The sequence below is a fragment of the Ursus arctos genome, unplaced genomic scaffold (assembly GCF_023065955.2).
Source record: "Ursus arctos isolate Adak ecotype North America unplaced genomic scaffold, UrsArc2.0 scaffold_5, whole genome shotgun sequence".
Lineage (NCBI taxonomy): Eukaryota > Metazoa > Chordata > Mammalia > Carnivora > Ursidae > Ursus > Ursus arctos.
This window is the reverse complement of record NW_026623067.1, coordinates 24,532,054-24,557,782: the sequence shown is the minus strand read 5'-3', so window position 1 is coordinate 24,557,782 and position 25,729 is coordinate 24,532,054. Positions and strand designations below refer to the sequence as shown.

Sequence of the window (25,729 nt, the reverse complement as noted above, 5' to 3'; positions counted from 1 at the left end):
GTTCTAGAAACTGAATTTCAAAATCAATGATTATTGAATCTGTAGTGTTGCTTCTACGACTTGTGGTGAGGAAGAATGCTGCCTGTTCCCAGCGTTGATTCAACTCAGGATGGGTTTCCAGGGAGTTGATGATGCTACCACAGCAATGTTGTCCTGGGATGGCTACGGGCATTCTCCACTACATCATGAGACCTTCTTAGAACGGGTGCTTGGGGTTTTGACCAAAGCACCACGAGACCATTTTTGCCCCAGCGGTTCCTTCATTTCTGACTCATTTTGGAATGTTGCTGCTTTTACCTAACCTCATGATTTTTCCTTTTCTCTTGGTGCAAGGCACGGTGGCTCATGCAGAGCTATTTAAAATCTTGGCAATGTCCCAGTTCCTCCCTGCCCCCCACGTCTCTCTTCCAGGATTTGTTTTCTATAATAGATGTGCTGGCTCTTTTTTTTTTTTTTCCTGGCACATTTGCCCTAAGCTGCCTGGCAGTAAATACTGCACGGTGCTACAGATTGCCTCCCACCTGATTTCTTAATCCTTAGCTTGTTCCAGTACTTGGATGGCTGAGTGAGCACATGGGATGCTGTAAAACACTCGGGCTGGTCTGAGAGAGAAAGACAAAAACGCCTTCCTGATTCTCCAGATTTCCTTTCAGAAGGCTTTATTTTTAGAGTCAGAGATAAACAGACTGAAGTGTATGCAGAAGGTAGACGTTGAAGTCTGGTCCGCTGACGTCCAGCTGAGCTTTGGGTGTTGACTGTTACCGTCTCACTTGGGGTAAGTTTGGGCCGCCATCTTGGACGCTGCCTGCCCCTGTGTCAAAATGGAAAGTCTTACTGCCAGTGGGCCACCCTGAAATCACACTGGTTTCGAAAGCCATTTTTCAGTGGAAAATGGGAGGCCGTGGAGGGAAGATGGGAGGCTATACAAATTCCATTGGCATTGGGAGGGAAGATGGGAGGCTATACAAATTCCATTGGCATTGGGAGAAAAAAAACTGGTATCAAAAAATATTTCGGTCCTAACAACTGCACAAGGAGGGGGTTGATTTCAGTCAAGAAGATTTGGAATTCATAACCCTGTGAAAGGTGTATGGGGAAGTCAGAGTTACTGACACATTTGGTACCAGCTAGTTAAGAAGTTGTGCAGAGCACTGCTAGGCGTCCATTCAAATCACTTTTCTGTCTCTTTCATAGTTCTGGAAGCAGCACAGTGGCTGTCCAGATGCATTCTCCTTCTCAGCTCTCCTTGCTGTTAAATGAGGCCAGGTAACATTAAAGCAGTTGTTTTTAGTCTCATGCCAGGACCTCAGAATGGATTTTCTATTTTGGTACTAGCATAAACAAGGAAAAGCAATCTGAAGTCTTATCGTTTCCTTCGATCACTAAATCTTTAAAAACACAAGCGTTCTTCGAAATCCGTCTTATCTATCAAAACATAACATCATGTGTGGATGGGGTTTGCATCCAGCTTATCACTCTATTTGATTTTACTTATATGCATCACGAGGTACTCAGTCTAGAATAGTATAAACTCTTTTTAAGGAATGATCATATTCTTACGTCACTGAAAAGCGTAGGGGTGAAGGTGGATGAAAAACCGCTCTGAGAAATAGTGCAGATAGATGAGGATTTTAATTTACAGTGAGAGACCAAGGTCAGGACGCCCCGACCTGGCAGGGGTTAGACAGTTGGCGTGGTGGTGGGATAGTTAGGGGTGAGCAGGAAACAGAGAGAAGAAGGCTTATCATCCAAAAAGACCGGGAGGGCCAGAGTTACAGGTGAGAAGATCACTATAACTCAGCAGCAAGGCTTGGAGCAAAGGTCTTTGGGAAGAATCCAGCAGGTTGGCACTGGGAAGAAGTAGATGTCACAGGCCAAGCTTCGAGGTGATTGCAGAGTCAGAGCAGGTGGTCAGCGGCACCGAGAGCCACAGACACTGAAGAACTAAGATGAAGGATGCAAGAGTGATGCCCAGGGACAGCGCACGGGAGAGGCTCCGACAGGAAGGCCACGCTGGCCCCAGCTGGAGGCAGCCCCTTTCAGCCAGGGCAGTGTCAGCCCTGCCCAGGGAGTCACCAGCTCTTTCATCCTGCCTGCCTCTGTCGCCTCCTGGGGAAGGAGTCGTGGCAGGAGTGAAGCTGGTGGTTAGGAGGGGGATCTCCCAGCATTCCTGCGCTAAGGAAAGGCACATGCTGTCTCACAGGTCACAGCAGTGATGGCGTGTGGCTTTCGGGACCTGACTGCGTTTCAGGGTCAGCCCACATCAAAGTCCTGGTGCTTTTTCTAAGCCCAGAAGTCACCCTGAGGTTAAATGAGGAGAAGCTTGTAACAATGCACGTGACCTCTCCAGCCCTTGGGGGACCCACCTACCCCATCTCTGTGGCTCAGGTTCCTCGAATGTTTTCCATGAATTGCGCTCCAGGAGGAGATGATTACGACAAACGATAGATGAATCTCATTTCCGAACTGCAGTTAGGTTCCTGGAATCTTCCTGTGAGCAGGAGAACTCACCCTTTCGAACGGGGAAATTAGCCCTCTTCTGATCATTCATCGCAAAAAGTGGGCCAGAGATGTTTCTAGCATGGCAGTGTCATTTTGAATTTCACGGTTACGCACCGCAGCTTCGGTGGGGGCTTGATTTACATCCGATGCTCGCGATTTTGGAGATGAAGGCAGCTTTAGTTTAGAATTCTAATTTCCAATTAACAAACACATTACTTTACGACAACTCTGGTTTAATGACCAAGGACCATGATTTGCAGAGGGACAACTGTATTCGAAAGGGCAGGGTGGTGCTCAGAGTCACGTGGCCTACTTCCCTCCGCGATCACAATATCCACTGTTGTTATGAATTTTCATGAGAATTAACGCTGGGATTTGTGTCTTTGCTGAAGGTCTTTGATGATGGCAGTAAAATACGCAAATAGCTCTTGAAGCTTCATGTGGGAAAGCCCTTAATTTATCACGTCCTGCTCATCACGGGAAAACTGGAGCACGTGAGGTGGTGGAGCGAAAGTAAAAGAACAAGTTAGCCGTGTGTTGGTACGGTGTCGTGACAGTTTTGTACGTCAAAGACTATCTCCAACAAAGTAGAGGCCAGATACCTGAGACTAGATTAGGAACCAGTCACATAAGCCCGGCTTCTTTCCTTCCTCCTCTTACGTGCTCCCCTGACACGAAGCTCTCCTCCCATTTGCAAACCTGGGATATTCCACATGTGTTTTTAGGGATTTAAAAGGAATCTTGCCAGTCAGGTGGCTTTGTTACTAAACGCTCAGAGCACCTAGTTAAAAGTCCTGCCTCTGGGATCGGGGCTTTGGCGATGCCTTCTCTAGTTAACAGAAGTCCGTTTTACAAACTTGAGAGATTTTTCTGTTGTTCTGTTTACGCCAGTCCACGTCTCCAGAAAATTCAGAAGAAGGGCACTTCCTGGGGAAGGCTTCCTGTTTTCTTCCAGAGACACATTTCTTGCCAGTGTTTCTGATGCTCTTTGCCTGAAGAGGAAGGGCGTTCCAATGGGAGCTTGATGGATGTGTTTCAGATAAAATCTGGATTGCCGTTTCCCAAGAACAAGCACATGACTTTGTGACAAGCACATACCCTTGGTTTAGAGCCCCGTGACCATGAGTAACAGAGGTCAAAATGGCAGAGCCTGCTGACTGCCTCACTTGAGACCTACTCCTAGCATGTCCTCCCCAGACATGTTACCTTGGAAAGCTGGAAACGACAACCGCCACATTCCTTTTCGGTGAGGCATGCCTCTGTCCTCCATTTGGCTAGTGAACACACTCGTGAGAGCGGGAAGGAGGAAAAGAGGGAAGTGGGGGCTCCGTGCATGGGGATCTAACCAGGTAGGACAGAGCAGTGTGGTTCCAGGGCAGGTGGCTGTGAAGACAGACCCTTGCTTGGGTCGGTGTTTCTGGATTTCAACAGAGGCCCATCCTGTAACTAAATCCTGTAACATCCCCCTTCGCTGAAATTGTTCTGGAAGCCACTCCTTGAAAGTTCCTTTTAGAGCCTGTGTTTTTAAATCCTCCGCTGATTTTATGAGCTCTGTTACTTCCTGTAATAATCCTTTCTTAAATATCATCTGTAATGGATTCTGTGGTCTGCAACACAACACATTGACTGATAGAGGGAATCTTTTTGGAAAGTCTTACTGGAAGAATCCTTACTGGCTTCTTAAAGGGTCACACTTCTTGTTCTTACCTGTGTCTCTCTTCCAGTCAGACTGCTGGCACGAGGGATGCGGCCTGTACACCTTTTTACTTTGTGGATGTCATTATCTTTCCTTTGAATTCTGGGGTCTGATTCTTGTACCATCATCTGTGAGAAAAGAGTGTGAATGTTTACACCCCCTTGACCCACTCAACTCATATCCATTCTAAGTTTCTTGTCACTAGCTGTGATAGACAGCAAAGCGGGCGGCTCGCAAAACCATGTGGCTGACAGAGGTTAGATTTCCTTCCTGAGAGTTTGCAGGTGCTGTCCTCTGGCCACAGTGAACTAGTAACAAGAACTAGAGTTGCACACCACACGTCTCTTCCAGATACTTCAGTGAGGCCCACATAGCTCTTACGTCCTTTTTAATTCTTAAGGACGATTCTTCTTAAGATTATTTTTACTCGTGAATGAAGTGCTCCAACAATTACACCCATGCTTTTGGATTCTAGTGGTTCGATTATGTATAAAGACGTACAGGAAAATGCATGTAATCCCAGGGTAGTGGTTGCCATCTCTGCCTCCTTCTTCCTGCCTTATAACGCAGTCATCTTCAGCCATGTTGACACTGACTAGCTTAACTGGCTTTCTGGTCCCACCTTTGATCTGCTCCTTACAAGCTGCTCGCAAGTAAGGTGCCGGCTTTCCAGCTGGTCCCTCAGAGTTGCATAATTTGGGTAACTTTTCATCTACCCTCTCTTTCCCAAGACACTAGAATTCTTCAGGCCTGTTCATTCTTTTAAGAAGCAAAGCTCCAAACAAGTGTGTAGAACAGAAGAGGGTGTGCGTGTGCAGCCTTTGGACTGGTGGAAATTTAGAAAACAGATTAAGACCCTTGGGTTGCATTTGAAGAATTGATACTCCTAGAATTCATAGTCCGTCCAGATTCCCCAGAAGTCAAAACAGTGGGAAAAGGGAGGAGGTAAGACAATGTCAAAGAAGTTACAGGCTAAAATATAAGAGGAAGTTTTACGTCTCTTTAAGGAGACAAAATTAGTATACCCATTTGGTTGCTGTGACTACACCACATAGACTCTGTTAATCATTATGAACTTATTTTTCTTCTGTCTTTACACTACCAGAGATCCAGTGGCCGTGTGACAGAGTTAGAATTGCATAAAGCTTGTGGTTACATAAATCCATGCAAGCAAGGGTCTATCCTTTGAGGGAAATTTCAGGGGCTCTCCCTTCTACCTCATGAGAAAAAAAAAACCTCTTTATGTTGGGCTATTGCAATTAAAGTAACTCTTTGAAGGAATACCGGGGGGTATAATTAAAAAAAAAAAAAAAAGCATGGATTTGGAATGGTTACTTCTGTTGATGAATCCGGATCTAGTACTCAATAGTGTGTTGACCTTGGTCAAATAAATTACTCTGTTGGAACCTTGATTCACTACTCTTAAGTTGGAAATATTTATGTTTCTATATATAGTGCCCTTCTGGGGTTAATGGGAGGATCAAATGACATGGTAGTATATTGGTCGACACTATGTAAACAACAAAATCCTTTAACATATTGCTGGTCAAATCAGACAATCTCAGTTAAAAAACAGCAACAGTATTTTCTGGTTAGAGTAACAAACTCATTTTCAGCTATAACCTCTGTACCAGATGGCTTTACAGTAAGTCTTGAAGTTGAATATTAGTTCTCCAACTCCATTCTTTTCCTTTAATATTGTGTTGGTTATTCTAGGTCTTTAACCTCTCCGTATTTAGAATCTTTTGTCAAAATCTGCAAAATAACTTGCTGGGATTTTGATTGGGATCAGACTGACCAAGTTAGGAAGAACTGACATCTTGACAATATTGGTTTACCCTACCCATGAACATGGATTGCCTCTCCATCAGAAGTACAAATCCATCAGAGTTTTATGGTTTTCCTTATATGGGTCTTATAGATATTTTGTTAGATTTATACCTAAGTATAAAGTACCTCAGTATTTCTTTTTCCTTTTTTTTTTTTTTTGGTGCTAAAATAAATAGTATTATGTTTTTAATTTGAAATTTTACTTGTTCATTGCTGATAGGTAGGTAAGCAATCAACTTTGGTAAATTAATCTTGTATCCTGAAATCTTATTATAATTGCTTAGTAATTTCAGGAGTTTTTCTTGTTGTTTTTGTTTTTATTGTTGACTCTTCTGGATTTTCTACACGGACATATCATCTGTGAATAAATACATGTTTATTTCTGTATACCTTTTATTTCCTTTTCTTGTTTAATTGCATTAGCAAAGACTTCTAGTATGATTTGGAAAAGGAGTGGGGAGAGGGGACATCGTTATTTCATTCTTGATCTCTCTGAGTCAGTTTGGAATCTTTTTATTGTTAGAGCAAAAGTGATCTCCAGTGGTCTTAAGCAAACAGAAGATTTTCTTGCAAAGCTCCTTGAGGTTTTAGAATTGATAGGAGATTGAAGGGACCAGGCCCGGGAAAATGGACATAAATGAATTGGGTCAAGATTCAGGAAGCATTGCCTCCATGTTTTGGCAGAAGCAGACTGGCCAGATGTAACTGTCACTAGTACGAAGGGATAGAGGCTCTGCTACTGAAGTGACAGGTGCCCTACCCCCTGCAATTAATGAGGATGTTCTTATGATATCTGTTGCTGTAAATGAATCCGAACAGTTCTTGTGCTTTGCTGCTACGAGGAGAGGATTCAAAGCCTTGGGCAGGAGCATCTTATTTGCTATCTCTGGGTTGCATACTCAATAGGCTAGCTTCCCCTATTCAGTGGGAGGGATATCTGGTACCTTTAGCTTCTACAAAAGAATGCAGGGGAACTACTGTCAAAAAGCCTCCATATATTAGCGATCACAGCTTTTTTAGTCTTATCTGTTTATTTAGAACTTAGCTCATACCTGCATCAAGAGAAAACAGGAACAATAAGCTTTAGTGTGAATTCAGGATACCAGCTAAGGGAAGGAAGGGACACTGAATAAGCAAGGGTCACAGTGAACAGCTTAAGGAAGGCTCAGCAAAGAGGGGTAAGAGGATACGACAGATTACTGTATCTGTTTCACAAATATTGGATAATTTCTGAAAAATTATCTAGAACTTACTTTGGGTAGCACAATTCTTAGATTGTGGTATGTGTGAGTTGGAAAGGACTTCAGAGCTCTAAATCTGTCACTGTACATGTGAAGAAACCAAGGCTGAGGGAGTTGATATGACATACAAGTTAAGGGCAGAGTTAGGACAAGAACTCCATTTTCTGGGCTTGAGTTTAGTATTATTTTCATAGCACCAGACAACATCTCTTATTTAAAATTGACTTTCTTTTTTTTCTGGTATAAACAGAAAGAAATATGGAATATCTTAAGTAGAAAATACACCCAGCTCTTTTTACCGATGCATTCTAGTCGGATGCTTAATCCTACACTTGCCCATATCTTCTGTGTGTCTAGGCATTGGATAATTTTCCAAGGATTGTGGCCTGATATCTGGACCAAGAAATTGCAAGGAAACTTTTATGATTATTTTAGAAAGAATGGTTTCATTTAATTAATTAGGTCTGTATTTCTAGAGTACCCACTGTATGCAGAATCAGCTGGGTATTAAAATGAGCAAAATGTGTTTCCTGATCTCGAAGGTCTCCCAAACCAGTGAGAGTATAATAGGCAAGTCTACAAATACAATGCAAAATGGATTTTGAATCTAATAGACAAGGTACGAATTATAAACTATGAATCTTCTAAGAAGAACAACTACATCTCATATCGCTATATTCTTTTGTGCTGGAGACTTCTGCTGTTTTCTCATCTCTGGTTCTCCAGGCTCCCTGAGCATGTGGGAGCTCACATCTTGTTCTTGGAGCCATGGGTGTAGTTCTGGCCCACGGGCTACCTGTCGGAACGGTGTGTGCCATTACCAAGGCAAAGCATTTAACTGCACTTGAAGCTCTTCTCCCTCTGTGGTGACAGAGAGGCCAGCAGTTGTCAGTGAATTCACGAGTCTGGATGACTGAGTCCCTGCATGGAGGTCGTTTGCCCTGGAAACGCTCCCAGACCCACAGTGGATATTTTTGTGAGCAAGAATAAAGCTTTGTTGGATTGTGTCACTGAGAATTTTAGACTTTTTGTTTTGGTATTCTCTAGTATATACTAACTAATATATCTTCATCCTGGCCTATTCTTTATGGAAAAGATGCCATATACGTAAATGTATAAATATCAATAATTATATATCTAATAACAAATATATTTAATAATATAAACAGTATTTTATTATTTTAATAAATAATTTATATATGGCTTAAATACAAGTTAATAATTTAAATACATACATCTCTTTTTATCCCTGTATAGATACACATATATATGTGCATGTGTGTATGTAGCCATGTGTTATTGATGACAGTGAGCAATTTAATGCTTAGAGAACTAGGAATCTGTTCAAAGTCCCAGTTGTTTCCATTTACGTCCTTCTGGTAACCTTAACTATTTCTGTACATTCAGTAAAAATGACTGTACATTTTTTCCCTTTCTAATACCACCTGATATTCTTGCAGAAAGCGTAGTCTTTTACAGAATTCATCCAACACTGATTGTAGTTTAAGAGTTTGAAATCGATGGGTACCAAGCATGCAAATGAGGAAATTCAGATGCAGTGAGTGGAGAATGTGGGAAAAGTCTCGGGATTCTTAATGCTGCCTCAGAGAACAAGAAATGTCTGAATGAATGGAGGAAGAACGAATGAATGAAAACAACGAGGGAACTGGTGTTGAAAAGAATATTCATTTAAGTGATAAAACATTTTCATTGTGGGCAGAAATTAAAGTTCATAGAGTTAGCTTTTGCCAAGTTTTTTTTTTTTATTTCCTTTTACTCCTTTTTTCCTTCTGGCAACGTGGCGATGGGGAGATTGTTGGACTCTATACGGCCAAGGAAATCAGAAGTGATAATTCTAGCCAGTTGTACTCTCCAAGAAATGTGAAATCACTCCAAGTCAAAGAGCACACAATACTGCCTGAAGTCTATTGAAACCCTTCCAGAATATGCCCAGATTAAGTGATCCAAGTTCCATTGCTCTATTGGCGCTGTCAAACAGAGCATTTGCAAATCGGGGAACTTACAAGGGAACTAAAGTGTTTTTTTCAGATATAACAACATGTGTCACAAATAGGTTTATTCGTTTGAAAATACATGACATGAGCAGATCATTTTTTCCCTTCATACTCCATTACCCTCCTCTGGCCTTGTTATTTTGCAACTTCCTTGGTTTCTCGTCAACTCCTTTGATTGCGTCCAAGGGAAACTTGGAGAAGCGCTTAAAATAGAAATAACTGGGAAGCGCTAGGCCATTCTGTGTTTCTTCATGCCAGCACTTAACCTTTGTTGGTGTAACGTTTTCTTTGCAAATAGTGCAAATTGGAAATTTCCCTGGGATCACAATCCAGCCCTCCCCAGAGCCAAATTCAGCCTCAAAATTGCTGTTCTCCAGAAGAATGACATTCATTCAGTCCCAGCTCATTTCCTACTTTTCTGTTGAAACATCAGCCCCACAGCATTATTTAATAATCAGGTCATTTGGACAATGAGCTGTTTGGTTCCAGATTTTAGATTTCTGAAGGAAGCCCTCGTCTTTGTCCACGGTTGGTATTTTGGGCATCCATCCCCTGCCTGTTCTGTATCACCCCTTCTACGTTTGACTTCTCCCAGACACAGGGGTGCATTTCCTCCGGATTCATTCATTTTGTTTCACCTGCTGGGCATCAAGTTTACATACAACAATACAGTAAGAACCTAGTGACGAATCCTCGGTGCTGTCGTTAAGGTGTTTTCATTTGCGCGCAGAGTTTCATTGTGGAGTCCTCCAGTGACACCCTATTCATGCTTTCAATTATCCCCCCAGCTTTGTCTTGAGCTAAACACATTCTCTTTTTTTTTTCCCTCCTCCAAGTGATTATTTGCATGGAGATTTGCATTTAAATGGATGTGAAGAGTACATTACCAACACCTACACCAGCCATGCAAAAGCCGTGCAGTATTTGTGGCTGCCAGACATGAATGGGAAGAAAATTCAATGAATGCTTTGTAAGGAGAGTCCTCAGGTAACTGCGTTTTAGACACAAAAGACACTTCATTAGATTATAGTTAATACTGATTATGCATGCAGGAGTGGATGAACAAGGCGATCCTGGGCCCGAAAGGGTTGTTGTAGAATTCTGCTACCTCTCTGCGTTCACCCCAGGAGCCAAACCTGTGTTTCAGTGTTGGAGTTGAATTCAGGGGCCCTGAGTAGGGTGAGTGAGCGTTCCAGGGTTGGCCCATCTTGACCTTTATGTCCTTGCTAATCGAATAGGAAGAGAAGGGAGAGAGAATGAAAATACGCTGTGTTTTCTGTCTGTATCTCAGGGCTTTTTTTCTTGAGCACCTCAAACAAAATTTCGTAAAAAGCCAAGAGGGCAGAGGGGAAACAGGAGAGAGAGGGGCCGGGGGCCAGGCTAGGTCGGGGATAAAAACGTTTTGTGAGATTTAGGTATGGAACCAGTTTGTTTTTTTAATTAAAAGAAAAAAAATTGGAAGAGGGAAAAAGATGAAAACAGGAGAAAAATGGAAGGAAAAGGAAAAGCCATGTTAAACAGATAGGTAAACCAGGGAACAGGTTTGTGTGCGGAGGAGGAAGAAAATGAGAGCGAGGAGAAGGGAGGAATGAGTGGGGGTGGGGGTGGAGAGGACTGTAAAAGAACCTTTGTGCTTTCGATATAAAGCAGAGACCCCAGGTTATCATTCAGTATTATGAGAGAGAAAATTAAACTGGTCTTTGCAAAAGGATTCTATTAAGGGATAATATCTTCCCTTTTATTGTTAATTATTTTATGTTTACAATAGTCAGCGTAAATGTATATTATTTTTACAGTAACACATGGCTTAGCATAAATGATTTAGCCAGGATATATGGTTAATTTCTAATTAACTTCTAGCTCTGTGCATTTGCTTTAGATGAAAGCCCTTTCTCTTCCTAACAAGTCCTTGAAGGGGAGCAGACATCCTAATTACAGACATTCATTGTGGAATATTTATATTTAGCAATTTAAAAAGGTAATATCAATCGAGAAATGTAGTGGAAAATAAAGTGGAAGAGGAAGAGGTTGCTGCGGAGGGAGGGAAATTTATTGTTTGTCTGTGTAGTTTTATGTCTGCGTAAGAAAAAAAAAAAAAGAGGCCAGAGAAATTTATCAGCAGGCTGAATGCAACGTGGTACTAGCCCCTCTTTGTCCCCAAATACAATTATTGTTTATTGCTTAAAAACAATTTTCCGTAGGCTGTATGCACTAAAGAGAAATCCATAAACATCAGAAACAAGTCTCTAACAAGTCTTCATTGTTTATATGGATGAAAAAAAATCCATATTTCCCTTCCCGTTAATTCAGAATGGACCCGAATAAAGCAAATTCACTGTATCCAATGAGGTTTGTAATGCAACAGGAGAAGAATCTGATTTCACACAGTATGGTTAGGGTCCTCCGTATCCCGGCCATAACAAGGGTAATAAATAAGTCTACTCTAAAACCGGGCATATAGCCTCAGTAATTGACTTGCTGTCTGCATGAGACACAATGATTTCCGAATGCGAGAGGCTACCCTCGTCGGAGGGCTGCAGAAATTCACCAGGGGAATGTATTGGCATAAACACTCCTTTGTGCATACAGCCTCGTTCTAGATGCCGAGGCTTTAAAAAGCCACAAAATGGGATCCAGGCTCTTGCTTTATACCTGTGTCACTGTAATGGACACAACAGAGGAAAGCCCTCTCCCCCTGGGGGTCTTATTTCTTGAGCTAATCTCAGTCACCTTTGGACTCGAGATACCGCAGCCCTGAATTTCACTGAGGTTTCTGTAAGTGTGGTGTATTAGTCTTAATGTGCGTTTACAATACATGGTGTAATTGCTCCTTCGGAGCTGTTAATACATTTTTATAGCCAAGAAACAATTTCCTGTATACTGTATGCATTAAGGAGAAATGTCTGCCCGAAGATTGATGTTGAGAATGCAGGAAAACAAAGCAGAACATCCTAGCGTGTGCGTTTATCTTGTTAAAGACCAGGCACTTGGGTGCGTCTGTTCCTCAGAAAGTGTGAGGAGCGTCAAACACTTCGAGTCCTTTGTCATTCTCACCCTGCCTGCTGAGCTACCATGGTCCTTTTCTTTTTCCTTCTGTGTTGTTAGCATAGAAGGCTATCTAGGGAACAAGCGAGAAAATCCAGAGCAAAAAGGTTTGTGTGGTAAGGGTAAGAGAGAGAAGGAGATACTTTAAGCTTTAACATCATCTCCAAAGAGATGCTACAGTGTCCCGTGAACATAGGTGGGAAAGAAATTCTGGAAGGTGAACATGGTCATTCAGGGAAGCACATAGGGTCACAAAGTACTTACACCTCTTTTCTTAATGATTTCTTACGGTGTTTTATAATATCATCAAAATAAGGGTGGTTCTATTTCCTGGTTATTCTCTTTTGTCCTATTTCAGGTTCTTTCTCTGTACGGCTCTCCTCCCGAGGGAGCTGGCTGTTTTCTGTCTGCATCATTGGGCTCTGGAGCCAGTTGGCTTTCGGTTGGGTTTGGCCAATGAGAGGCACTGGCAGGAGATGAGAGGGCAGAAGGACCGAGGCACTTGGCTGGTTCTCTTTCTCCCTCTCTCCCTCCATGGTCACAGCTCCTGTTAGTGGCCCCTCGAATAGTCTAGCTCTCTGGGCATTGGTAACGTAGGGGTGGTAAAGCCTTCCCAGTTGTTAACTAGTCTCCAGGTACCCTATCCCTTCTTAATCCTGCTTACCGTTCTGTGAGTAATCCCTTTAGTAAAATATATTTGTTGAAAGCATGTGGGGCGGGTCCACAGGACCAACTCTGACCGATCAAGTTAATGAGGAAGAACAGAGAGCGTCCTCAACACCTGAGCCCCTTATTCACACGGTAGACCCAGTGTGAGCTCTGGGTCAGCTGCTGACTGTAAGATTTTGGCAAACTCATCCCATTGGTACCACCCAAATGGTGGACGCTTCCAGGGCTTTGCTGATTGTACTGTGACCATAAGTCAGATGCTTTGATTTCATTTGACCTAGAGCAGTTGTCTCTTCATCGGAACTTTACAGGTGCAGGTGATAGACATGCACCCTAAAATCCCTAAAAATGGGGGAGGGAGGGGAATTTATTGGTTCATGAAATTAGAGTCTAGGGGTATAGTGGCTTAGACATGGCGAGATCTAGAGGTCCTGATGCTGTTACCGAACTCTATGTCGTTCTGTCCCTGTTCAGCAACTCTGCTCTTTCCTCTGTGTTGGCTTCTTTTCTTGGCTGGATTCTTGTGCCTGGGTCAGAGAGGTCCCTGCAAACTCCCAGCTTCCACTGCCCTAAAGGGAGAGAGCTTCGTCCCCCCAGACTCCCTGTTGATTCTGGAAAAGAAACCACACTCTTGCAGCTAGATTCTGAAGGTAGCATCTCAAAGGTTAGGGGATAGAATGCTCTCTCTTTGATTTGCCTGCGTGATAGGCCTATGTCTGTGTGGAAGGCCAGTAGAGTTCCACTAAATCCAAAAAGGGTAATTTCTCGAAGGAGAAGATGTTACTGGACAGAAAGAGGTAATGGGAAGTAACAGATGCTCACTTTATGAGTTCTAAACTATTCTCGGAACTATTTTGTCGCTGTAGGCAGAAATGATCCACTAGGGCCCCGTGTGTAGGAGACAGGAGCCGTGTGAGCAGTCTACACTGAGCACATCTGTAACCTTCCTAACTACCTTTGACACCTGCTTAGGGTTTAGAAATAAATAGCAGTGGAGACGACTCTGTATTTCTAGTTTTTGCTTTATGGCAAAAAGAAGATAAGAGATTTTTGGAAAGAGTGCTGAATATATTACTTTATGTCCAGTGGACTCTTAGTCAGTTTTAATTATCCTACTTATGAATGGGAGGGAAAGATAAGGGATGCAAAATCATTGCTGAGAAAGAAAACATCTGGCTTGGCAATGTGACTCAGAGCCCACATCCAGCCCAGGCTGTCCCTGGGAGCCCTTGGGTGTGCTCTTGAAAATCTGTGGCTCTTGGTTTGTTTCTCTGGGAAATGGCAGGAGGAGTGGGGGTTGGGTAGGAAGAGTCTTGAAGATAAAGTCAGGAGCAGCCTTGTTTTTCCCTTTTCTATGAGACTTCTTTACAGACTTGTATTTTCATTTTAACTTCATTATTCAGGAAACAGATAACATGCTTCTGCACGGTATTGGCTGTCTAAACATTTCTTTAAGGAAGAATATTTAGGAGGGAATGAACATTCTGGTGTCCAGACTCCGTTCAGCTAAGACCAGGGGAGGCAGGTGAGGTGATGGCTTATTTTAACTTCTTACCTGTCATTATCGATTTATACCCCCTCTGGCCTTAGAATGGCTTTCATTTTGGTTGTCAATTTCCAAATCCTAACACCAAGTTGTGACTTTCTTCCTTCTCGATAGACAGTTTTGCCCAAAGAGTTTGAAGGCTGAACACTTGCAGAAGCATTCATGAAGTGTGTTTGTTGATCAGCTGTTTGCCCATCGGATCTTGGCAGGAGTCAGGGTTGGCAAAAGGTTGTACGTCCTGCTCCTTCTTCCATATGCTTGTGGCTGGGACTTACCTTACCTTAGAAGCTTGTGGGCTTGTGGTAGCTACTCTCCCGAGATAGCTCCCTCCCTGATGGTGTAAACCTCCCAGAATTGAGCCCTTGGGTAGTCCCCATCCTCTGAATCTGGGCCGGCTAATAGAATGAGGTAGAAGTGCCACCGCCTGCCTTTGGAAGTACAATAAGAGTTCTTGTAGCTTATGCCCAGGTCTCTTGGAATGGTTGCTCCAGGGGGAGCGAGCAGCCACGTACAAAGTCGTACTGCCTTGGGACCACTGACGCCTTGTGAGGAAGTCCAATCTAGCCATGTGGAGAAGCTGCGGGAAGAGAGAGGTGTCTGAGGGCCCTCTAGTTATTCCAGCCACCTGAGGCATCAGGCACGTGAGGGATGAGGTGGCCAGCGCCACTATAGACTTGAGATGAGTCTGGCCCCAGTTGCCACCTGACATGCATGAGGGATGCATGAGGGATGAGGAAACCCAAGTGGGAGAATGCTTGGCAGAGTCTAGTCAACTCAAGAACTGTAAGACATGATAATGAACTGCTGCTTAAAGCCCCTGAGTTTGGTGATGGTTTGTTGTGCCGTAGTAGATGAGTGAAACAGGGCTTATCAACTGACGAGTGGCTGGTTCCATGGGGGCTGAAGTGGTCGGTGAAGGTGGGGGGACTTGAATCTGTTCGGTTGGTTATGGCTGTCAGGAATGAAATGATGACCTGAGGATTGGACTCTGTCTTTCATCTGTTGGACACTCTGATCAGGGAGAAGATCCTCTCTCCTGTCCTGGGACCACCCGACTCATCTTCTCCATAACTCTGGGCTCTTTGTTTCCATAGCTGTTCATAACTTACTGTTACAAATAGATTTCCTCCGAGGGCTGTCTCTGATTCCAGTTGATCCTTACTCTGTTTACTTAACACCCAGTACTGTTAACAGAGGTGAAGTTAAATTATACATGTATTTTTTAAACAATATAAAGAAATTCATTGTTTCTATATTTACGTATGATAATGTGCACTCATCCCAATATTTCACACTTTTTTAGGTGGCCAAAATAGGTGGAGTGTGTTCTCATAGACAGGATATTACCTATTGAAGGACTTGATAGAAAAATACTGTTCACATTAAAAGAAATTCAAAAATCACCCAACGAAGTTGACATCAACCCCTCTATACCCTCTCATCACTATAAAGAGATATTATATGGCACGTTCTGAGGATTCACCGAGATAGAAAACACAACCTCTGACCTTAATAAATGGAGACCGTGGTGACAATGGTAGCAACTGGTATTTACTGAGGCTTTATTGTGTGCCTGGCACTAAGATACTCTCTCTCTATGTATTTATACATTTAATCCTAATTTATCAGGTAGGTCATTTTTTAAAAAATATTTTATGTGTTTATTTGAGAGAGAAAGAAAGAGCACACAGAGGCAGAGGGAGAGGGAGAAGCAGGCTCCCCGCTGAGCAGGGAGCCCGACACGGGGCTCCATCCCAGGACCCTGAGATGGCGACCTGAGCTGAAGGCAGACGCTTCACCGACCAAGCCACCTGAAGTAGGTCATATTTTTATTTTGTGATTAGAGATGAGAAAAGCTGGGGAAGAGAGATCGAATTCCTCGGGCAAGGATATGCGCTGGTTGGGTGGTGGTGGTCGGTGGTTAGTACTAGGCGCAGTATTGCCATATGTGCTCTCAAACGTGTTGTCGTTACCTTGCCGTGTGAGAGTCAGAAGACACTCTGTGCATGGGACACTTTGCCACTCAAAGTGTGGTCCCTAGACCAGCGATATCAGCATCCCCTGAGAACTTGTTAGAAGTGCTGGCTCTTGGCCTTCACCTTAGACTTCCTTGAACAGGTTGTGTTTTAACAAGATCCCCAAGTGATTGAAGGGCCCACGGAAGTCTGAGAAACCCTAATCTAGAACGTAGATGCAAAAGGACTTCCAAGGAAGGAGTCTGATCCCTGTGACCTTCGGTGGGTGCCTTCCAGCAGACTCCTGGAGAAATGGGTGACGTGATGACGCGAGGTGGTTTGTTTTGCTCGTGAAGAATTTGTGGAGCAGATACGCAAAGGGAGGATGAGAAAAATCATCTTAGAAGCTTTGAATTTGAATTTGCAGTTTTAAAAACCTGAAAAATGTTATTAGGTCCAAAGACATGCTGATGGACAAAGTGGGCAGACTCTCAGCTCAGAGGCCGGACTGTGGTTTATTCCAGCCCTGAAGTCCCTCCGGTGCCAAGCCTCACTCACCCTAGCACGTTTAATGTGTCAGCATGGCCCAGAAAGGTGGATGGTCATCTGAGGGGTCATGTGGCTGTGTTTGGGGAGATTAGCTGCCACAATTCGCTCGAGTCGGAAACATGTTCCATTGCTTAAAAAAAAAAAAAAAAATTTCAATCCCTGAAGAAAGTTGGCTGGGTCATAAATTTAAAAGAGACACAAAAATATTACACATGACATGACTGATCAAGGAATGAGATCAGTAAATCTTAGGAACATAGGAACAGGTAATAATATAAGGAAGAGAAGTGGAGTGTGTGGGAGAAGCCACGTAATTAACCGGCTGTCCTGATTTGTATTGGTTTGAAGTATGCCAAAGAACTGAAACAGATTGCTGAGACGGTTATTAGTAGAAGAGGGGAGAAAATGTAAAAGACTAAGGCAAGGGAGCGAGGGAGGCATTGAATTTCACTTGTGTATAAAAAGCAAACCAGTGGATGGATACTACAAAAAAAAATTAGTCTAGCTAATGCGGAAGGAAGAAGAATAAGGTACTTGTATGAAGCACAATGGGAAAAAAGATCCTGGTTATCCTTTACAAAGCCAACGGAGGGATCTTGGTTTTGTTTTTGGTTTTGTGGTTTTCTTTTTTTCTTTTCATTTTTTTGTTTGTTTACTTTTTGAGCAGTGGTGTGGGAACCTGGATGTCACAGGGTTTATGTTGCCTGATGGAGTAGGGAGTATAGTAATAAGGGTTAGTTCTGTGAGTGAAATAGGAGCAGAGGAGTAAGAAGGACTGATACAGCAAGAGAATGTTCCCATGTACGGGGGTTACAGTGGTGAAGGTCATGTTCAGCTTCACGTGAAGCGTGTTCTCTGGAAAGATACGGGGGCTTCCAACTCAGACAGACCTGGGTCGGAAATCTGACTTTTGTCCTCTGCCGACTTCCTGCCTTTGTGAGCCTTTGTTTTTATACTTAAAAAGAGAATGATCTTTTTTCTTTTATTTAAATTTAATTAGCCAACATATATAGTACATCATTAGTCTCACATGTAGAGTTCAGTAATTCATCAGTTGCATATAACACCCAGTGCTCATCACATCACGTGACCTCCTTAATGCAGGTCACCCAATTATCCCATCCCCCCACCCACCTCCCCTCCAGCAACCCTCAGTTTGTTTCCTGGAGGTAAGGGTCTCTTATGGTTTGTTTCCCTTTTTGATTTCTTCCCAGTTATCCCTCCCTTCCACTGTGATCCTCTGCATTATTTCTTATATTCTACATAGGAGTGAAACCATATGATAATTGTCTTTCTCTGATCGACTTATTTCACTCAGCATCATACCCTCCAGTTCCATCCACATAGATGTAAATGGTAAGATTGCATCCTTTTTGATGGCTGAGTAATATTCCATTGTATAGAGAGAGAGAGAGAGAGAGGGAGAGAGAGAGAGAGAGAGAGAGTGTGTGTGTGTGTGTGTGTGTGTGTGTATGAATACATACACATCACATCTTCTTTATCCATTCATCTGTTAATGGACATCTGAGCTCAAAGACGTTAATCTTAACCCCACAAGGCTGTCCAGGAAAGTCTTTTACAGAGTGGATAGGAAACATCATTCTTGCATCATCTTCAACTCATCCCCATGCCCCGTTTGTTTACCTTTTCAAGATCTCTTGAATTTCGTTCATTTTTTTCCCAATCTTATCCCTTCTCTTATAGGTCAAGATACAAGTACCAGGCCCTTCTTCCTGAGCTGCAGCTAGAGCCTCTTACATGTTCTGTACCTACACTTGGTCCTTCCAGGACTGCTCACACTGTTCATGTCACAGGCAGGGATATTTTAAAAATGCCTACTTGGTTATGTTACACATGACCCCCTGCCACAGTCCTTAAATAGCTTCACAGTGATCTTAGCATGATGACAAAATGTGGCCACCATGCAAATACTGTCTTTACTGCTCTTTGCCTTCTTCCACTTCCTTGAAACTCATTTTTGTCTTAGTTCATGTTGTTCCCATCACTAGCAGTTCAGCCATACACTAGGCACTCATTCACTGATCCCAAATGAATGACGATGTGTATTGAGTAAAAATCTGCCTCTTTCTTCCCTGCTAGGAAGGAAGAACTTATTTCTTTTTCTTTTTTTAAAAGATACCTTGTTTTAGAGCGAGAGAGGGAGAGAGCGTGTGAGCATGAGTGGGAGGGGCAAAGGGAGAGAGAGAATCTTAAGCAGGCTCCACGCCCAGCGCAGAGGCTGATGCTGGGCTCGATCTCACAACCCTGAGGTCATGACCTGAGCCAAAATCAAGAGTTGGATGCTTAACCGGCTGCACCACCCATGTGCCCCAAGAAGAGGATATTTCAAAACTCTGTAGGGGATTGATGGTCAGTGCTTGGCAGCTGGTCCTTGATCACGCACTCAGATAGGGGTGGGGACTGTGTAGGTGCTTTGCCTTTGAAAAGTTGCCAGCTCTGGTTCTCAGCTGGCATTCTCAGTCTTGAGAACCCAAGAAAAAGGAGCCAGTTGAAGAATTGGGAAAGGTATGTGATGCCTTGTGTTAGAAGTTTCCTGAGTAAATAGGATCGTTCCATTTTGTACTTCATTTTTCACTCCATTAAAACGTTCTCCCCTCTTCCGTCTTTTTCTTCTTTCTTGTAGTCTGTAAGGCAGAGGATAAAAACAACAGCACAAACTGTTATTAAATGAAATATTACATTTTCATATACACAGAGACGTTGAGATGAAGGAATATCTTAATTGCTTTACCCATTCTTATTTTTTATTCTATGCTTTATGTCTTATTATTCCCACTCGGAAATAGCCTTCTGTCACTTTAATATTGGCTTGCTCACATTTTAAAATTATCCTATGTAATCTAATCTCTGGAAGTTTAGCTTTTGCAGTTGTTAATAATAATATGATATGATTAATTTCTAAAAGACCCTCATTAGGAATACTATTCATTTCATATCCTCATTAACCTGTCAGATAAGAGCATTGGATTCTCCACTGCTAGAATCAAGGCAGGCTCCAATAAGCTTTAATTATGTGGAATGAGGTGTTGCATGTTATCTCTAGGAGTGTTTGTATGTTCAGGGATTGAGAGTGCTTGGCTCGAATTTCATCTTAAATATATATTTTCTGCAGTCATTTGGGCTGTGGCCTCGATGGAAAAAATGAAAGTAAGACCATCATATAAAAAAACGTGATTTTTTTCTCATGTTCTGCTTCACCCATTCTGTTGGGGTGAAATCTTGACACAGGCAATGGCAGTCATGATTATGTCATAAACGTGTAGTTGTGGATGTCAGAAATACGGCACTTTCAGTCTCTTGGTTGGTCAGATTTTAAGGCTGTATCTGGGAAAGGGTGGGAGCTTGGTGAAGCCCTAGACCATGCGGAATGGTGGAAACAGTGCAAAATGATCTTGATCACTTGCACACTTGACCTCCAACATGGTACTAAGTGTGCACATTTACGACAATTAGCCTTTGGGCCAGTTGTGCTTGGGAGAGTCTTTTGAGAATGGTCAGAATGCAACCATCTCTCCCCTGATATTTCTTGAAGTAAAGAGAATTTCAAGAAGATGCACGGCCACGTAGTGCCCAGTGGGAGACTGCGCCTAGACGGAGTTTGGTAATTTGAGGGGCAATAATCTTTGGCATGATAAATGGACATACCTGTCATTGTCACGCTTGGATGAGCTGAACCAGTGTTGGTTTGGAGCCTTTAGTTTAGTTTGGTTTGGACCATTTGGTCAGTTGTGGTCAGTTGCAGGCCAGGGGTCCAGGCAAACCAGAGGAGTTGACCTTCTATCTTTGACGCTTTACAGAAAACATCAGGCAAGAGATCGGATATAGAATCTGAAGAGGGACACCCCCTGAGAAGCAGGGCATTCTCCTTAACTTATGTTTTTAAATAATTCTCTTTTTAGATGAATTATATAGTATTAAAAAGTAGGTTTATCATGCTAAATTTAGAAAATATGAATCAGCAGAAAAAAGGAACAGCATTTCTAGAAACCTATTTTCTGCAAAAAATCACTTTTAATTTTGGTATCCTTGTAGTCAGATCTTCCTTTCTCTTTATGTTATTATGAGTGTGTGTGTGTGTGTGCGTGTGTGTGTGTTAGAGAGATACTTGTATGCACACAGACACATGCCGAGCAAGATCACAAAATTACATAAACCCAGATTCACAAGGGGATTTATCCAAAGAGAATTTGTAAATGTCAGCATCAAAGCAGACCACTTTTATCCGAGTCGACTAAAATTGAGGTTCTGTTCTCACAGGCCATGTCTAAGGTCTCGAGAGGGAGATGAGATCGGTTAGAGAAAATTGAAGTTAGATTTTCTCTGAATAAACTAGGGTGGGGTGATTTTGACTCGGGTGCAATCCGGGCTGGCCGAGTTCCGTGCCCTTCTCACTTTTCTCCTGGAAGCTATCTGGAGGGTGCCCCTGACCTCACGGCGTTTGGAAGAAGTCTCTAGATCCTTGCCCGCAGGCCCTGCTCATTGTGTTGGTGGCCTCCAAGGTGTCGTAGTTCCTAGGTGGCATTTTCAGGTCCTGCCTGGCCACCCCCGCTGGGCCCATTTGCACACTGTGGAAGGAGGGCGAGATGAATACACCTCGACCGCAGCTCTCACGTTCCCCCCCTCACCCCTGCCCAGACCTCTCACCCGTCCTCATGTCTCATCAGCGCTAATGCTGGTCCCCTTGTGCTTCATGCCTGGAGCCTGGGGAGCCAGGAGCTCTGCTCCCCCCATACTGGAAATCTTGCTGAATTGGCTTGGATCTCTGTGCCCCTGGAGGGTGGGTGGAGGAAGAAGCTCAGCGCTATGAAAATAGTACAGCAACTCAGCCCAGGTTTGGGAGTAAGTCATGCCCAGAGTGCAGAATGAGGGGTCTAACAGTTGCACACGGTTACGCCGTCTTTTCCTGGAGAGGCTTCATTCTGCTTTGTAAATTCCACATTACCTGCCTTCCCTTCTCATCTGGGTCAAGATTTGTTCTTCTAGAATGTTGCCAGGGCAACACTGCCTGTGGCTTTTCCAGGTATTTCAGGAGTGACTGAAGAGCTCTCTCCATCTGCTGGTGAAGCTGCTTGGGGAGAAGAGAGAGGCTTTATGTCAATTTGTTTCTTATTAAGATCACACTAATAAGCATTACTCATGTAAATCTCACAGGCAAACTAATTCTCGGGCTTGTGCTTCTAGTGTTTCCAAACATAGAATTCTCTATCGCGCTGCCCCTACGTTACCACAGCTCACTCTCAAAACACAGATGGGTTAATTCACTTCACTCGCTTCATGTCGTTTGAAAGCACAGTCCAGCTTGGTTTAAGTGGCTGTTGAAGATGGCCTGGAGAAGTATGGATCCATCTGGAATTCTGGAGAGCATCCCATGTACCTGGTTGTATATAGGCTGGTATCGGGGTCATAAAAGGGTATATCGTTGGACGGGCCCCCAGGAGACCATGAAGTTGACTTCAGAAAGTTGCCTCCGCATCAGGATGGAAGACTGGGGGAGGGGCTAGGGGCTGGGGGAAGCTGGAGGCCGCCCTGTGCTCTGTCCACGGCCTGGAGGGGAATAAAGCGCAGGAGTCCGATTCTCACCTGACTCCCAACGGACCATGGAGTAGTCTGGAATGCAGGCTTGTGGCAGGGGCTGGGATATACAGTCAGAAGGCTCTCGTCATCTCTCTTTGTGGGATGCAGATTTGTTCTGGGTCTTGTGGTGTTGGCATTGGAAGTCTAAATGAAGAAATCAACCTTCTCTGTTTTGCATTTTTGTGAGTAAAATTAATTCTGTACCATCTCCTCGAGGAAACAGAAATTCTATTAATATGCTTACAAAACATAACCTACAGCCGTGAGCCAGGCTGAACTTGAGACATGCCAGACAGCAGAGGGGAGCTTATGGCTTTCTGACTTTGACTTTAATCGGGTCGTCTTGATTACACAGCACAAGCTATGAGAAGCTTGATTAAATGACTTTCATTGATGTCTTTAAATAGCTGAATATGTAATTTGCACTTTTACCAAGTCAGTTACCTATGGGTTACCATAGTAATAAAGCATATGCTGAAATGACATTTGACATTAATTTTATTATTTTAATTTATAATCGGTGAAACACAATGGCCCTTCCCTACCAATGTACTTCATTTTAAGGTAACGGAAGAAGAGTAAATGTACTCACTTCCCCAGAGTAGTTATGAATTATGGTGTATTAAGGAGAAAAGGTTAAGACCCATTCATCCATCATCCAAATTTAGACTTAAATTGACATGGGAAGTAGGGTTAAATGGATTCTCTTGAAACAGGTATCCATCTGACCTTCTAACCTGTGGATGGGTGGTATTTGGTCCTGAGACAAGTTACATTCAAATCCATACTGCAAAAAATGGGTTATCGTGAGAAGATAGTATGGAGCTTAGCATTGCAACTAAAGATATCCTTACACTTTGTTGGCGATTTATGGCTATGACAAGTAGGTCTTGTTTGAACTGCAGTGGTTTAATTAAATTCTAGAATATGCTAGAAACAATTATTCAAGCATAACAGGGGGAACTTTGGGGATCTTTTTATCCAGTAGTAGATTAGTGACAAGTAAATTCCTGAGATGACTTGAAAACATTAAAAAAAAATTGCTACTAAAAATTGGGTTGACCAAAGGCTGGCATGAAAATGGACTTTATCCTCATTTTGGAAACGATCCCACCTGGATTCACCATCTCCCCAGAACTGGGCTGCAGGAGCTTTGCTTGTTTCTTGTGAAGAGGGTCCTGGACTCCAACCCCTATTCTCGGCTCTACTCTTGACTCTAAATGTCCATACTGCTTCTCTTTGAGCTTCCGTTCGCATTTGATAAGAACATACTATTTTATTTTTTAAAATTCTTTCTCTTGGAGAGATTATTATCATAAGAGAGTGTATTTTAGAGTATCTCTTTTGCCTTTGGTGTAAGGGAAACTAATGTCCTATCAGAAGTATTTGACTGTTTCTCCTGTGTTCTGCAGTGGTGGATATTTTCTTTTAGATTTGGGGATGAACGTGCACAGGGAGTATTTAAGTGTAGCTAATACATTGTTTTGTCAGGTAGCCACGTGCAGAAATGTTCTTAAAAATAGACTCTGTATTTTAATGGTAAATGTAATCCACATAAGCTGTGAATAATGGTAGAAAATATAGACGCCAACTCTCCTTCCTTAAATGCGGCATCCATCTCAAAGCCAACCAAAAGAAAATTGAACTCAGCCCACCCGAAGAACCTTTCAGTTATTTATTGGGAATTTAATTCAAATTTTGCCACCAAGTTATCCCATGGATTATTTTTCCATCCAACTACTCGCGATAAATAATCAAGACAAAAGAAGGAATTGGCAGCCATAGGGAGAGAATGATATTAAAAGGTGGAAAATAAATGTATCCATCAGGTAATGGAAATAAAACCAATAAGCACTGAAAACAGTAAAGAAAACATTAATTCAGGCAGCGCCCTTTCAGTTTGCCTTAGGAATCACGAGTAGCAATTTGAAACCCTGTTTTTCTCTTGGGAAGAAGTGCTGCCTAGAATATGATATAAACTCTACTGATCAAATAAAGAGGAGAGCCTCAGGCTAAAACAGAAAGAAAGAAGTTACAACAAAGAAAAACAGCTAGTTGTATGAAATGACACATTTATACACCAGCCAAGTAAAATTAGAAATCTCCCCCCACATAAATGTTCTATCAGCTGCGGAAGAAAAATAGCTGCATCACAGAGACCAGACTTGAAAAAGAGGATAACGTAAAAAAGATTATTTCTCGTGATTCCCAGAGCATGACATGTCGTATATATATATACGTATATATATATATATACGTATATATATATACGTATATATATATATGTGTGTATGTATATGTATATGTGTGTATACACACACACACGTGTTTTGATTGTGGTATAATATTAGTTTAATTTTAAGTGATGTATGTAGTTACTTGAAGTAAGTTTACTGTTTCAGCAAAAAAGGAATGATAAGTAATATTACAGAGTATCCATCAGAAGTAACAAATCGATAGGTATAGATGATTAACTTGAAACAGGCATTCGGCATTCTCTTTCTTCTTTGGAAACTTAAAGGTCTTGATTCAGGCAAAATGATACCCATTTACCTTTGAGAGCAACACTGAGCTTAGAAAAGTAGAACCAGTAACAAAATGAACCCTCGCGAGGGCATGCTTTGGACGTGATGAACTTGTTATCGCAGAGGTTCCCATTACAACTTCGAAGTCATCTGTTGGGAAGACCCCTGTGCTTCAATGTATGCAGCAGATGAGTTTTGAAAGGCAACAGGGAAGTAAAATTTTTGTAAATTAAATCAGTGTGCTTGTCATTGTTGGTACATCATTTTGTAAAAACCAAGAGTCCATTTGTAATGTCAATGTTTCGACCTCAAATCCCAATGGATTCGATTTTCTAAATCAGATTTTATTTGAGTTAAGCATGAAAATATTGTTGAAAGCAATTTAAATGTCTGTAAAAATACTAGAATAACCAAGAGAAAAGGTAATTAGAGGAAATCCTGAATGGTTCACATCATAGTCAATAAAATCTAAACGTCTTATGGGTGTTTGACCTTTCCAATAATTGGCAACCACTTCTCATTTCTCTCTCCTTCCTGGGTTTTTTTTTATTTATTTATTTA

At 42.5% G+C, this 25,729-nt stretch overlaps 1 protein-coding gene across 13 annotated transcripts in view; it reads left to right on the top strand.

Moving 5' to 3' along the window:
• ZNF608 (zinc finger protein 608) overlaps positions 1-25,729 on the top strand; it is a 745,410-nt gene that overhangs the window by 209,445 nt on the left and 510,236 nt on the right. For 2 of the 13 annotated variants that reach the window (XM_057306980.1, XM_057306981.1), the window contains exon 12: positions 10,121-10,271. The exons of the other annotated variants lie outside the window; for them this stretch is intronic. The gene's annotated coding sequence lies outside the window, so the exon portion shown is untranslated. The remainder of the gene's footprint in view (positions 1-10,120; positions 10,272-25,729) is intronic. 13 annotated transcript variants of the gene reach the window in all.